Source organism: Gallinula chloropus (genome assembly GCF_964237585.1).
Source record: "Gallinula chloropus genome assembly, chromosome: 5".
Taxonomy (NCBI): domain Eukaryota; kingdom Metazoa; phylum Chordata; class Aves; order Gruiformes; family Rallidae; genus Gallinula; species Gallinula chloropus.
The window spans coordinates 69954017-69970003 of NC_140090.1; positions in this window are offsets into that span (position 1 = coordinate 69954017).

Sequence of the window (15987 nt, forward strand, 5' to 3'; positions counted from 1 at the left end):
TGAAGGTTATAAGTAAAGGAACAGGAACACCACTTCTTTTGCATCAACTTTGTTCACAGGAAACTCTTTAATTTTAGAAACAAACTGCTCTGAATTTCTGCAGTAAACCTGTGGTTCTTGTAACCACCTTGGACAGACCTGTTCATTCAGGCATTAGCTAACATCAGCCCTGCAGCTGTACTAGTTTCCACAATGTTTCCACAGCTACCTTACCGAATGTAGTTTAAAACATGTTGTCACATGTGAACACCTGAGAAACTCTTCACATAATCTCTTGGTTAAAGATTTCTATTTTTTTCAATAACAGTTTTTTCACCAACTTTGTCCTGTTTATGCCATGACTATTTTGAACCCTCTAAAGTACCTTTTCTCATACTCCTATCTTCAATTATTGCAATCCTGTCATTTTCGTGGCAAGACAAAACCAATGTCCTACTGATGCAAGTATAAATGCTTGGAGTGAGACCCTGACATCCCCAACCAGGCTGCAACCTGGAGGGACCAGGCAGCAATAAAATCCTACCTTTGTCATTTTGAATAGAGGATATATTGCATGAACTCATAGACTAACTGCCTCACTGCTCTTAAAAAACCTCTGGCAAGACAGACACTGCATACAAACCTCCTGAATCCCAGTCCAAAATTTTATCTATTCTTCCATCATGCATCTCACCTTGCCCTTTATCAGGGGTCTTTTTTCCTTAGACAATAGCTGGGAGGGGTTTACTTGACAAAGAATGGAGAGGTGTAAGGTTTAATTTGCAGTTTCCCATTCTTTTCTACTTCTCCTTTTACTTAATAGTATATAAAAATTGTTTTAGAGCTTCTTAATGAATCTAATACTTTATAGAGTGCTGTAATTACTTGGTGTCTAAGTGTCTAAAACACAGTCAATCTGTCTTTTACATGGTTTAAATGCAAGTGAAGCACTTACTTCTCCAGTAAATCTTCTGCTTCTCTAACAGAAACTGATTTTAAAATAGGGACAGGAGGAAGGAGAAAAAAAAAGGTCATTGATATTCTTACATGCTGTCTGCAAAGTATTATTATAAAAATAATTGCATTTTTGGCTAATAAAAGATGTGTTTAGGAGTACTTGGGCTGCAGGAATTACACATTCAGAACTAGGAGGGAGCTTTCAATAGCTGTATGCCTGAATCTTTCAAAGAGGTCAGGATATGCAATTCAGTTGTACAGATCCTTATTTTCGGAGCATGCTTACACTGAGAGTTGCTTTATGAGATAACCCTGTCCTTTCCTCTCCTCTCACTGCTAGTACTTAGGGTGTAGTACTTAGGAAGCAAGGGAGAGATAAACAGCAAAATTAATTTAATCCCATATGATGTCTGACAAATGTTGATCAGCAGGTAGACAACCAAAATTTAATACTGAATTGCTTAAAAAAAAAAAAATAAATTCTAGATGATGTCCTCCCAAAGACATCAAAAATAGCCTGGAGAGTCTTCAGCCAGTTGTTTCCTTTGCTTCATCCTCAGAACAAAGGGCTTATTTCAAAGTGAGAGCAGTCTGCTAATTGACAAACTCAGGAGAAGTGTGATGGGAACATACCATGGTACTGGGCAAGGCAAAATTATGAGACCGATCTACCTCATTGTGTTTAGTGCCCTTGATGCTTTCATGCCAATATTGGGACAGACAAAATGGAATGTTGTTTCCCAGACCCATCTGAGCTTGAGGATCACACTGCCACAGGATTTTGCACGACAGTAGCTCTGCAGTTACTTGTTCATTAATATTACTCAGAGATACAAATGTAATATATGCTGATCAGAAGTTCACTTCACTGTTGTTTGCTCTCTGACAGTTTAACATGAACAGCAAACGATAATCCAAGCTTAGTCAGGCATTACAATGGAAATCCTCCAAATGAAACACAGAGATTAGTGACTCCTCAACAGATAACAGTACAGCCATTTCCTCTGATCGTTAAAGCGACACTATATATAAGGGGGAATATACGTTAGAAGTGCAGTGTTGCCACTTGCTTCCCTCAAGAGTAAGCTTTGCTGACAGTTCACTCAGTCTATATTAATGTCAGAGTTAATTTAGGTTTTGTTATCATCTTCTTCAAATTTGCTTCTTCAAGCAGTCTTCCAAGATTTGTGTTTTGCATGCCAGAAGGGCTTTGGAGGTGGTGTTCACTGTGCTACTTGAGCTTTCTCACTGTACTGAGCAACACCCAGTGTTTCAAAGAGACTGAAATATCTAATAATTGAATTGGAACATCCTCTTCATGTGGTGTTAAAATGTGAAGCAGATTCTTCTTCAGAGACAATGTAATCTAACAGAACTTGAACCTCTGTTCTCTGGGCTGGTACCTCCTTGTAGTACAAGAGAATAAGATTCATATTTTGTCCTCTCCTTCATGTGAGGCAAAACACAAGAGCAGTGAAAAACAGGGTGAGCATTCATTGGTGTTCTGCTTGGAGTACTGTGGGAGCTATAGAAATATTCCTCCTGTTTTTTCATGAATAAACTGAAATAACTCCAGCTGAGATTGGTGCCTTATGGAACCACACTTTTCCATGAGCTGCAAAGAACTTATCAACCAAGTCAGAAGGGATGATCCTTCCTTCTCTTCTTCATGAATAAGACAAAAGTCACCTCTGGAATCAAAGAACTGAAGACTAAATACTAGGGAAGCATCAAAAAGAGAGACTGCCTCTGCAGCCTCTGAAGTGTGGCACACTGTGTGTTCCTGGTGCATCTGGAGGCGTGAGACCAGGAAGGGGTGCACACAGGGCTCTGCTCTGGTGGATGGACAGCTCCATGACCACATGCCCTAGCTGCACCATTGCCCTGCTCTGCTCCAGTTCTCTGTGTGGTTGTTTAGTGGATCATGAAGGCATGAGAGCCCAGGAAAGGAAATAGAAACAAGCATGAATTCAGGTGATTGTGGGGGTTTTGTTCTTTTGTTTTACTGTTTGTTTAGCATACAGTTCACTCTGTTGCAGAAGGACAACAGACCTCAAAGACCTGCTTCATGCAGCTAAGCTTGAGGAAATATCTGCATGAGAGTAAGTATGTCCTTAAAGGTTTTTGAGACTTAGTCAAAGTGGGTGGCAGGAAATCAGAGATTGTCTGTCCCAGCTTTAATCTTCCAGCTCATTTCCCATGGTATGAAGGATTTTATAATGAACATTCATGAGTCACCTTATTCACATTTCACTTGTACTTGCTTATAAAAATACAGGGTACATTTATTCCTAATTAATCAAAGACTTTATTATATAGAGCTAGTTGAAATTTACCAGCAGTCCAAAAATGTATCTTGTAGATAATTATTTAATAATTATTTTTTTTTTTTTGTAAAACTGAGTTAGAAATTAATTTCAACTGCTTTTACTTAGGGAGGGGCAGCAGGGCAGAATAGGAAAGGCATAATGTTCTCTTTGAGTGTTCTGGACTCAAAATAGCTTTTCCAATAGTGAGGAACAGAACAGAGTAAAGAAATATTAATGTATTAAAATGCTATATTCTTTTTCATTATATGAACTGACACACAAAAGCTTTATAAGGTTATAAAAGAAATGATGGATGATTTTTCTTTCTATGTCTATATAATTATTTTTTTTAAAAAAGATACTTCCCTTTGTAATGAGTGACCAACATTTAGGGCTTGTAGGGCCCTTTCTCCTAAGTGGAAGCACAGATGATATCAGCCAAATAGCCTTGAGATATCTCTTTTTTATTAACCTGAGTACAGTGTGTGTGGAAAAACAAAGGTAGGCAATTTCTTTGTGCAAAGATACCCACCCACATGACCCTAGTGAGCTCTGTGCCAGATGAAGCATCCTCCCTTCTTCCTGTGATGTTCTTCCTCAAAGATCTTTCTCTGGCATCCAACCTGTTGCTACTTTCAAGTCATTATCTGCAACTGCATATTTCAGTTCCTGTAATTTTAGTCCACCTGCATAACCTTTCAGCCCTAGAATGACGACCTCCTCTTTGTCTGTAGGTTTTTTTTCTACTGGACGTGGGCTTTCTGAGCCTGGAAGGAAAAAAATTACTCAATTCTTTGATCAGTTAGTAAGATCTTTGATTCTCCAGCTGCTGTTCGCATGTATGTAAATAACTTACTGGATAAAAAGCAGCTGTTACATAGAAAACCTTCCACCATAACAAGGTTTTTTTCATATACTCTAACTCTATAAGGCAAGTAGAGCTGAGAATGTTATTCTGATCACTGAATGTGAAAATGTTGGCTTTAATAAATGTCTGTGGGCCTGTTGTTGGATGTTTAATTACTTGTGCTGAGAAATGGGACTGAATGAATAAATGAAGCAACAATTATTTTGATAATGGTTATCTAAGATTTGAACCTATTTGATCAAAGACTAATATTGAACATGGTAAGGTATGACCACTTTGGACATAGGGCTGGTTTCATATGGTGATGACTGCATGTACTGATTTCTCATGAAAAGCCTTTTTCTTGGCAATGCTGAGGTTTTTTTGTTCCTATATATTTCAGTTACTACATCTCTAAATTTGCTGATCTGACTAATAGTTTTGGAGGGAAGCTGAAAATTTACAGTTCTCACAGAAAGCAATGCTTTTCCCTGGGGTGGGGTGGGGTGGGGTGGGGGGGGTGGGGAAAGCACAAAAGCTCTTTTGACAAACGCAAAAAATTCCAATTTAAGTCCTGCATGTTCTTAGTGTAGTTTAAGAGCCTTGGAAGCAATAGATGAGGCCTTGTCTGAAAACTAAGCACCTGAGTTAGCTGAAATGCCTTGAGTTTTGACATTCACAAGTAGAAATTCACTGAAATGTTTTTCTCAAGTCTCAGGCAAGGGAACATTACAGCATACCATTTACTTTTCTCTATTAACCAGCAGAAAAGAATCTGTGTCATTTTATGAGTGGAAGAGATATTTTTAGCTTTAAATTATCTGCCCCTTGTATCTCCTTCCTTGTGTATAAATCAATAAGTAATTTGAAAACTAAAACACTAGATCTGGTTGAATGGTTTGTATGTAACAGCTGTGACAAAAGACAGAGAGAAAATGGCCTGGAAACCGTCAGCTCAGAGAATCCTGAACAGCAGTTGCACCTAATTGATTTAGTTGGGTCTGTATTTGATATGGGTTAGCACTAGAACTGGTCCTAGGGAGTTTTTCACCTTTCATAGCATGTATTTAACCTTATACACACGATTAGATTGCAAAAAGACAGGCTGATCTGCAGAGGCTGAACAGCAGGACAAAAGAGGAGTTCCCTTCCACAGACACAGTTTCATCCATTACCTGGTCCCCAATGCATATTGCATTTGTTACTGGCAACCTTTAGGTCACAAGCCACCTAAAAGGGTCAGGGATATGGATTAGTTCTGGGACTGTAGCTGTAACACTCGTATTGCAAATCACAAACCTCCCGGATGATGGAGGAGCTTCTATCATAAAGTGGCTTAAAGATCATGAGTGTTAAAATGTGACAATGGATTCAAAGTCTCTCTTAATTTGTCTCTGCCTCATATGAAGTGGATGAGCCTTCTGCTGATACTGTTTCTTTTTTTTTTTTTTTTCTACAGGTCAAGCACTTCAGTAGAGATTATTTTTTTAAGGAAGAAACAGTTAATGTATTTAATAACACAAGTCAAGGAATTATTGCTTTGAAGGGAAAATACAACAGAATACAAAAGACCACTATTTCCCAAAGGTAATAGAAGAGTTGACTAGATTGTGGCAACTTTAGCTCATACCAATCTGGCAAAATCATATAATTCAAACATTTTCACAAATAACAAAGCAGGAAAGTATATTGCAAAAAAACTTTGATAACACAGAGGAGGGAAAAAATAAATTAAGCAGAAGGGATTACTGTGATATTTCTGTGTTTAACCTGACAACTTTTCAGGATGTTGCTGAAGTCTCCTGTACTAAAATTGATTTGAATTAACATAATCCCATTTTATCCACGAGCTTTCTATTCTTCTTACTGTCTGTCAGCCTGTCATTCATTAGTTCTGCTTTGGAAGATCTGAGTTTGGGACACCTGATGCTGGATGGTATTGGATTATGCCTCTTTTCCTTGTTATTTTTGTTTGTCCGTGGCTTATAAAAAAGATGTGTGATGACAGAAAGTAGCTGCCACCCCTGTGTATCCCCAAAGCTCTTCCAGTCTGGAATGGTGGCTAGCCTTGCATTGGTGCACATGTTGCTAGCAGTGTGGATTACCTTGAGGGGTTTTAGATTAAAAAAACCCAAACAACAAAGAGGAAACCACATGGCATTCACATCTTTTCTATTGGTCCTACAAAATGCTGTAACTGGAATATACAATTTGGAGTGAAGCATATTAGCAATTCATCTGTAAATGAAATACTTAAAAAAGATGCTTCACATGCAACCACACTTGTGCCCTGTGGCAACAGTGAGCATATTTTTCCCCATTTCTGTGCAATTCTCTGGGAAGCTTGTAGAATTTATTTTTTTTTTAATAAAAATACAGCCTGAGCTGTATTAAAATGTTGTCCATAATAGATTGGATGTATATGTATGGTTGCAGGATGTAGGCTGTTTTTTTAGTGTCTGGGATTTTTTCTTAGGAATCCATATGATAACTTACAGCATTTAATACCAGAGCTTGTTCTTTGCCTTGACCAAGATGGTGACACTACACATGAGCACAGGGCTTGGTCAGAATCAGTGAGGTTGCAGTTTGCATCATGTATGAAACCCAGACTGAATTCAGGCAATAGTTCACATGTGAACATATTGGTCTGCAAGATCACCTTTCTCTGAGTTTTTCTTCCTTTCTGTGAGCTTCCCTAGTCTTCTCCTTCCATACAGGTAAATAGATACTCAGCTCAGGGGTGGACTGATGAGGAAAAAAATGTAGAGGTTGCAGAGCTGCTGATGTTACAATGGCACCAAACACATGTGATTTTGATATGCCCATCCCAAGGCAAATCCCATCTTCAGACCACAGCGGTCACTGCAGCAGAAAAAAAGACTGTACTTGTCTAGATTGAATGGTCTTGACAGCTGGAGGAATGGTGTTTAGTGATATTTACTGCTGGTGGCCTGCAGGACTGTGTGTGGGTCTGTGGCATTGTTATATTCTCTGAAGAAGGCAGAGATGCATCTTGTTGGTGTGATGGATTCAAGGAACAAAAATAATTCAGACACTTAGGTTTTGTCTGCTGTAAGAGGTTTTTAAAGACCCTAGCTGAAATCTGGCATAATTTTTGATCTGCATTGTTCTGCCAAGGGAGTAGAAAGGGATGCTTGATCTGGTATTTTTTATTGTGGGAAATATGGGGACTGTAATTTCAAAATGAGCAAAAAAGTAGATTTGGGGTGGTAAAACTAAGTAATGTGGGTAGGCTGCTGTTACTGCTTGTGTCCGTTTCATTCCCAACTCATTCTCAAAAGATTCACATTCTTAGGTTTTGTTTTCCCTCTGCTGTGAGATGTTAATACACCATTTGTCTTGAGGTCCCATCCTGTAAAGATCCAGGGAATGATCATACATGTAGATTTTCCCTTTTCATGGTTTAAATACAACAATTCACAAGATCCATTCCCAAAAGAAAATGCTCATCTGGGATGCATAAGGATGCATTTTAAATAAATATGGGGCAAAACTCCTTTGCATTTAAGGAAACAAAAAATAAATCATGTCATGACAGATTTCAGGTGTTATTAATTTCTGCAGACAGCACTTGTTTTTCTTTTGTTTTTGCCAATCAGTACTATTGTGTGAATCCAGAAAGCACTTGTGAGACAGACTTGCAGCAGCTAGAGATCAACTTCTGTTAAGTGTACAGGTGGCTACTCTTTGCTAACAGGGATGGTAATAAACAATTTTACTTCTCCCCAGGGAGTTTAATTTCTCTATTTATTTATTTTGCAAGGAATTTGTATTTCAGTGACTTCATTATAAATCCAGGCCTGTTTAAACAATCCATGCTGATTAAATCAAACACTAGGAGACCTATTAGTATAACTGGCATATATATGAGTTGTGAGACTGCTTTGGCGTTAGGAACCTGGATAAGTTTTGTTTGAGGTGATCTGTGTTCTAGTAGATGAAATCATTCCCTCTGTAAACCTGACGTCAGAAAAGATTAAATCTATGCACAGACTAATGTGGTTGAAGAATTATGGCCAAGCTTAAAACCAGGTCAGAAATGAACCTCTTTTCCACCAGCCCCCCTTTTAAAAACTCTCCTTGCAGAGCAGTTGTGGAAATGTGAAAATGCTCTAATACCTTCTTACCTCCTATGTTGGATTTGGTACCACCTGCCACCAGCAAGTGCTAGAAATTGTATTTTTTTTTTTCTTTTTCCTTCCTTCTAGAGAGTTTCTAGCTGGCAGTTTGCCTCTGCTCCCTTGTGCTCTGGGTTGAAGTTCAAGAGAGCCCTAGAGCTACTTAGTTGAATTTATGACATCTGATATGACTTCTTAGTTTGAGGGTGAGAAAGGGAAGTTTCCAAGATGATGTATATCAAGCAAACTATTCTTTTGTAAGTGCCCCATTATTAACTTAATTAAATGGTTATAACACCCTGGCTTAAAAAAAACCCCAACCTACCCCATTACTGTAACTTAAAGATTATTCCTTCTTTATATCCCTATTACTGGGAAATGCTCAAGAACTTTCCTGTAGTTGACCTTGTAGGCTCATAATGTGGAACTTCTCATGACTCAGGGGAAAAGGTGTAAGCAGCGAGCCAAGGAAGGAAATAGTTCTGTTCCATTTTAGCATGTGCGTGAGGTGATGACATTGTACATTTTCAGTATGACAGGTTATGCACTGGAGAGGGGTGCCAGATGTCAATCTTAATGTCATTCAGAAACAACATACTTTTTAAAATGTAGGAAAAAACATGAGTAAAAAGACAGAGCAGGATAACCGAGAGTTTTAAAATGCATGATTATTAGGAAGATGAGACTTCAATAGGAACCGAAGTCCTGTTTTTAGAAGAAATATAAACCTATCATGGGAATGCTGATCTAGAGTCTTCGTATAGACATTAGTGGCATTATGATGGTCTTGCTCAGATAATGTCACTGGCAAGCTATTCCACCTCTACTGATAACAGAGAATTGCAACACTGACATCATCTGTCTGCTTTCTTAAAAAAATATAATGTATGAATGCCAATATCAGAGGAAAGGCTTGTGAAGTGTCTGGCTTTCAGGTTTTGGGAGATTAGGGGCAGGGAAGTGTTTTTTTTTTCTTCAATCACTTTTTGTCCCCACAGAGGAGGGGGTTTAAGAGTCTTAAAAGCTTAGGACTGATTTTTAAGATGTATTTTATTTTTATTATTCATTTGGGATCCTTCAGTTTCATCCTCCACCACTTTCTGCAAGAATATTTTGGAAAGCCACCTGCAACAGATTGGTGGTTTAAATCTAAACCTTCAGAAGTGCTATGATTGATCAGTTATGTTTCTCATTTGGGGGAACGTTAATCAAATCTGCTTTTATCAGGTGTGTATAAAACAACAGAAACATAAAAACATACTCTGGTTTTAGGCAGGCAGATGGCACTTTTACTCAATCCAGCAGAGAAGCGTGAGAATGTGTTGTCATGGAGCAGACCTTTTGTGAATTGCTGACTATTTCTATACAGCCAAGTGACAAAAAGTCCATTGATCAAAGGCAGTTTCTGGTGTTCAGATATTCTCTCTCATCCTAAGGAGGATGAGTCGATGGCAAATCACAGGAGTGGGGAGGTAGTAGCGTGCTGCATATTAGAATCAAGTGAAACCAAAGTCACTCTGACTTTTATTTGGGTTTTTTTTTAAGTACATTTTTGTGTGTGTGAGTGAATGCTAACAAATGATAGGAAATTAATGAGGTTTTAGTAGGTCACGGTTTTCCACCAGGCTTTGCAGATAATCAGTCTTCTACCTGGATTGTCATGTTAACAAATCTTTGTTATTTTAAGTGGCAAAGCTTTGATTTAATACACCAAGAGGTTCACATTATCTACTTAATGTGCAAGCGGAAAAAACATGGTTAAAGAGCAGGCACACGACTGAACACTGTATCTTGCATAACAGATGCAAATTTGATTCTTTTTGTAATATCTAAGTTTCCTGTATCCCTTTGTTTTAGTTATTTCAAAAAGGTATTGAAGTAGTTCTGGTGATCTATCTTTTCATCTGCCTATCTACATTTTCTGACTTTCATCACAGTAATATTTGAATATATGATCTGACTCAAAAGCTCCCTGATATTAAGAGAGATTTTTCCCTTGGCTAAGAGGCTTCCTGATCAGCTCCTGCAGGGAGCTGCAAAGAATGCAAAGTCACAGATTCACAGAATTTTAGGGGTTGGAAGGGACCTCCAGAGATCATCAAGTCCAACCCCCCTGCCAAAGCAGGTTGCCTAGGACAGGTCACACAGGTAGGCATCCAGGTGGGTCTTGAGTATCTCCAGAGGAGACTCCACAACACCCCTGGGCAGCCTGTCCCAGGGCTCTGTCACCCTCACCGTGAAAAAGTTCTTTCACATATTGGCGAGGAACTTCCTATGCTCCAGCTTGAGGCCATTGCCCCTTGTCCTGTCTCCACAGACCACTGAAAAGAAGCTGGCCATTTCCCTCTGTGTCTCGCACTTCTGATATTTATAAACATTAATAAGATCCCCTCTCAGTCTTCTCTTCTCAAGACTGAACAGCCCTAGTTCATTCAGCCTTTTAAGTCCCAGTTCCTGTGAATAGAGCAGAGCTGGGGAATGACATCTACCCAGAGTCTCATCATAGCTCAATGTCAGTCACTTTGTCAGATTCAGGCATGAGAAAAATTTTTAAAAGCCATCAACCTCTGCAGTTCCCATTTGAGCTCACTGTGTGACAATGTTGAGACTCCCATATTTGCTATTTTCCTATCCTAAGTAGATAAAACAGGAATATAAAAAAAATTTATAAAATAAAAAAAAGATAAAATCCACACTACATATAAAACAATCTTCACTAACCTGCCTCTACCCTCCCTTCTTTCTTTAATCATATAAAGTACAATGATAAAAATTAACTTCAGCAGAATGCTCCTTTGATAGAGCATCATATTTAATATCAAAACAGCTGAAGCAAGACACCTTGAGATTGTTAGACTTTCCTCCCCATCACACACATACACACAAACATGCATGCACATATTTATCCAAAGCACAGTTCTAAAGAAATGTAGCTGATTTTGCAAAGCATTTGTGTGTTTTGCAATAGGAAATCATTCCTCTAAGGAAAGTGGTTTTGTTCACAATTTTTTTTTCTCCTCTTCTAACTAGCTCTGCTCAAGGTGTGCAAGAAGAATTGTTCACTTTTTCTTGGGTAATTGAGGTTGTTCCATGATATCAAGCTAAACATTTCTGAAAAGCTAAAATTTACCATCAGTTTTAGACCTCATCATGAAGCTTTCTGTCATTCTCTTGGAGATAGAAAGCATGATATCTGAGGAAACTCATGAGAAATTTAGGAAAAAGACACTAACACTTCATTTTTGTTAACCCGCATTCAAGAATGGACTGACCCTGGAGGTTCATCTCCTTGCTTGGTGACCAAGGGGCATTCATATTTATCCTCCGGGCACAGGGACTCCAGAATCGGCATGTGAATCCTTCTACCTTCTATCTAACTGTGCAGCAAACATTTACCCCCTAGAAATTTTCCTTAGAGGCGTCCCATGTGCATACTCTCCTCAACTCCAGTAGGAGAGATTTATTCTTTCGTGGCAGGGATTAATGAGATGCATTTCCTACCACCATGCATGTATATCTAACTACCTGTGGTCTTGACTATCTTTTCTGACTCATCCAAGAACAACTATGTTCCATCACTTTCTTACTAGCTCCATGGGTTGGAAGTAACAACATTAAAAACGGGACTAATAGGTGTTTCATTTTACAGGTTTTGGTCTCAATTGCATAATCAGGATAATATTTTTTTTTTCTTTTAAAAATAAATCTTTAGCTTGCCTTAGAATTAAGCAATTTTATTTATATTTAATATATTCTTCTTTTAAGTGCTCAATGAAGAGGAGTGGTAGCCTGTGTCACTGCAAGGTTATGGTGTCATCTACGTAGCTGCTCTTTTTGCTCTCCACTTGTATCATGGGATAATTTATAACGCACATGGAAAAGCTTGGGGAGCAATTAAGCTACTCCATTAAGGTAAATAACATAGATTTTGTTGGTATATCTTATTTAAATCTTTGAAATGTCGAGTAAAGAGACAGCTTAATGGTTACAGCATAGTTTGAACATAAAGCTTAACATCCTCTAATATCTAGAGAATTACACCTGGCTGCTAATAAAGTAAAATAGACTTTAAACTGACTTGGCATTGTAGAAATCACATTTTGATGATAATCCAATACACATAGCTAGATCTTGCTTCTTTTCTTGGATTTACTGTGACCCTCAGCTGAATTAATTTTATTTTCCTCTGATCACAACATTCACGTTAAACAAAGCAACTTCCTGAACCTCAGAATTTTCAACCAGCATTCCAAACCAATGCATTCAGTCTGACTATGAAATCAAAAGATCATTTTATTCTCACAGATCTGGTTTGGGCTGCTGGTTGTTATTACGAAGGTATCTTATCTCTAATCTTTCTAAACTGGGGCTGATATGGTTGGCAGCTGTTAGAAATGTCAAGAACCTCCATGCATATATATAGAATAAGGGGTCCTGAAAGAAGTCTTAGAAGGAAGCTCTGACTTTGCCTCATTTATGTTCATTTCACCTTAGAGATGTCCTGAAATACATAGTTCCTTGTAAATCAAGGGAATCATAAGCATTTTTTTAATTAAAGATGGGTATATGTACCTACAGTTGCTTTCCTATAGCAGGGTATTTTGGGGATTCAAAAAGTTCATTAGCATTTCTGTGCTTTTAGAGGTATTTTCATCTATAAACAAGATTACATACCTCTCTCCTACTGATGAAATAAATACAACTTAAGTCACATATGACTGAGCTTTGGAGTGTGTTAAATATAAAGTGCTGAGGGTTGCTAAGTATTACAGGTTAAACACTCCCACAGTAAAGAATCTCTTCCGAATATCTAATCTAAATCTATCCTACTTCAGTTTACAGGCATTACCCCTTGTCCTAGAACTACGTGCTATAATAAAAAGTTCCTCTCCAGCTTTCTTGTAGGACCCTTTAGGTACTGGAAGGCAGCTGTAAGGTTTCCCAAGAGCCTTCACACGTTGAAGAAGCCAAACTCTCTCAGACAGTTTTCATAGCAGAGGTAGTCCAACTCTCAATTCACCTTTGTGGCCTCCTCTGGACTCGCTCCAACAGTTCAATGTCTCTCTCATACTGGGAACCCCAGAGCTGGATACAACCCTCCAGGTGGGGTCTCATGAGAGCGGAGTGGAGGGGGAGAGTCATCTGCCTTGCCCTGCTGGTCATGCTTCTTTTGATGCAGCCCAGGTTACAGCTGGCTTCCTGGGCCGTAAGTGCACAGTTCAAATGATGTTGAGCTTGTCATCTATCAACAGCCCAAGACCTCCTCAAGGCTGCTCTCAATCCATTCTCTACCTAGCCAGTAGTTGTGCTTGGAATTGCCACAACCCATGTGCAGGACCTTGCACTTGACCTTACTGAACTTCATGTGGTTCACACAGGCCTACCTCTCAAGCCTGTCAAGATCTCTCTAGGTAGCATCCCTTCCTTGCAGCACGTCAACCACACCACAGAGCTCTGTGTTGTTGGAAGGCTTGCAGATGGTGTGTGGTATCCCACTGTCCATGTTGTTGATGAAGATGTTAAACAATGCCAGTCCCAGTACTGACCCCTGAAGAACAAACACCACTTGTCACTGGTGTCCACTTGGACAGTGAGCTGTTGACAATAGCCCTTCAACTGCAACCATTGAACCAATTCTTTATTCAATGAGTTGTCCAAAAACCTCTGCAGTATTTTATACAATAGTTTTCTCCATTTGCCTGTATTGCTTCTCTTCTGCTTGGGTGATGGCGTATTTGAAAGTTAATGGGCTGTTGGGTCTGAAAGAGAGGAGGGGGAGGAAAAAGAAGAAAAGAAATAGGGCAAAAAATCCAGGGAAAGATTTTGAAATCCAAATCCTGTTCTCAGACTGATTTTTCTCTTTGTATGCTCAGCTGCTTTTCACAGCCGCCTTACTGGCACAGACAAATCTGAACAGCTTGCAGAACAAAATGACAGGAAGATGGAAGGATAATGTGTGTTTAAATATCAGTGACCAGCCTCTTTCTTGGCACTCTCAGCATGGGGAAAGCTTGTTATATACTGCTTCCTTTAATCATTTCAGACAGGGCTTTTCCTCCTGCCTATCTATCAAGAGGAGAGAGGATCTTCCTCCAATTGTTAGTTGAAGTGATAGACAGGTGAATTATTAATATTGTTTGCACTGACTTTCCTTGTTATTCTTATTTGTTAAGTCCACAGCCGATGTGAACCCTGTTTTTTTTTGAGTCTGCTGGAAGTCTGACCCACTCAATCACATGCAAACTGCACATGATCACCGAACGGATTGGAATTTGAGAGGTTTTGAAAAAGCACAAAAAAAGGGAACAATTTTGGTACCTGGAGCCCAGTGAAACAGAGCAGAGAGAAGCTAGAGGAAGGCTGATAATACATAGCCTCCAGTTAATGAACTCACTGCTAAGAAATTCAGTGTCTACTGTCTCCCTGGGACACTGATGTGTGTCAAAATAAAAATCATACACCTTCAGTAAAACCAGACCCTTGTTACAATTGGCATCTGAGATGATTAAAATTTAAGCACATCAAGGATTGAGATAAAGAGAAAAATGGCTGTACCCTTAATTGGACATTGTGTTTGTCTCTTGCTTCTTGATGAAGGAGGTTGTTTATTTCCTTGAGCAGATTTTGCTCTGTGTGTGTGTGTGTGCACACATATGTGTATGTGTGGATATACAAGCTTACTTGGGCAAACATATACAGACAAAAAAGCTGGGAGTGCTCAATGGTGAACCAGGAACCACTGTCTGAAAGTTGCACAAACAAGTATGATTTCATTCCTTTCAGGCCAACATGAAGGTAGGTTTTTTTCCTTATTATTTAATATTGGAGCAAGTTAAAATTATGAAATGCTAATTTCCATGTCACATTTCCCATGTAACAGACACTGTTCTTTCCATTTTACTGAAAAGAAATTGAGGCATGGGGAAATTGTTCATGATTTCATTTTTAAAGTAATCAAAGCTACCAATTTTGAACACTCATGCATCCAGAGCTGCATTCAGCCTGCCTACCTGTAACTCATATCTGAGGCCACAGGCTGGTTTTGCCATGAACCAAGTCATCCTCCATCTATCCCAGGTGAATACCCAGCTCATCCAGGTGGTAATTAGGTTAACCGTGTAAAAATCCAAGTGCTTTTTACAGATGTGGTGGGTCATCATAGTTTCCTTTCTAAGTGGTTGCCATAGTTATTTTTGGACTAAAAGAGTGGTCTTTCCTCTGTCTATACTAAAGCAAATCGTTTGGATTAAAGTATCCACCAGCTTTAACAGTTATCTCTATTTAGAGATAACTTAAGAAGCCTAATGTTAAGCACGTACTTACATAACTTGCTGAATGGGGGACCGTATGCTATAAAAGCCATGTGGAACAGGGATGTGAAGTGGTAATAACAATAATGAACATTTACATAGCCTTCTGCACTTTCCAAGAGATGTAGGAGCAGTAGGTATAGAGCATCAGGGACAGGAGATATGAAAATGTAAAGTTGTATATTTAAGCTACCCTTTCTGCCTGGCTAAATCCTGCCTTCAGTTACAAAACTTCCAACCTCAGTAAATGTAATCAAGCTGGATTTACTAGCTAGGCAGGAAGAGTAATTCAGCCCAGGGTCTAGTAATGTTGGCAAAGAGCTGTTTCAAAAATGAAAACCTCTCTCTTATTATTAGTTATTTCCATTTTCCTATTAACTTACTGCAGAAAATATTGCTTTACCATGATGGTGTTCTGAGCTCTAAAATAGATCGATCAAATC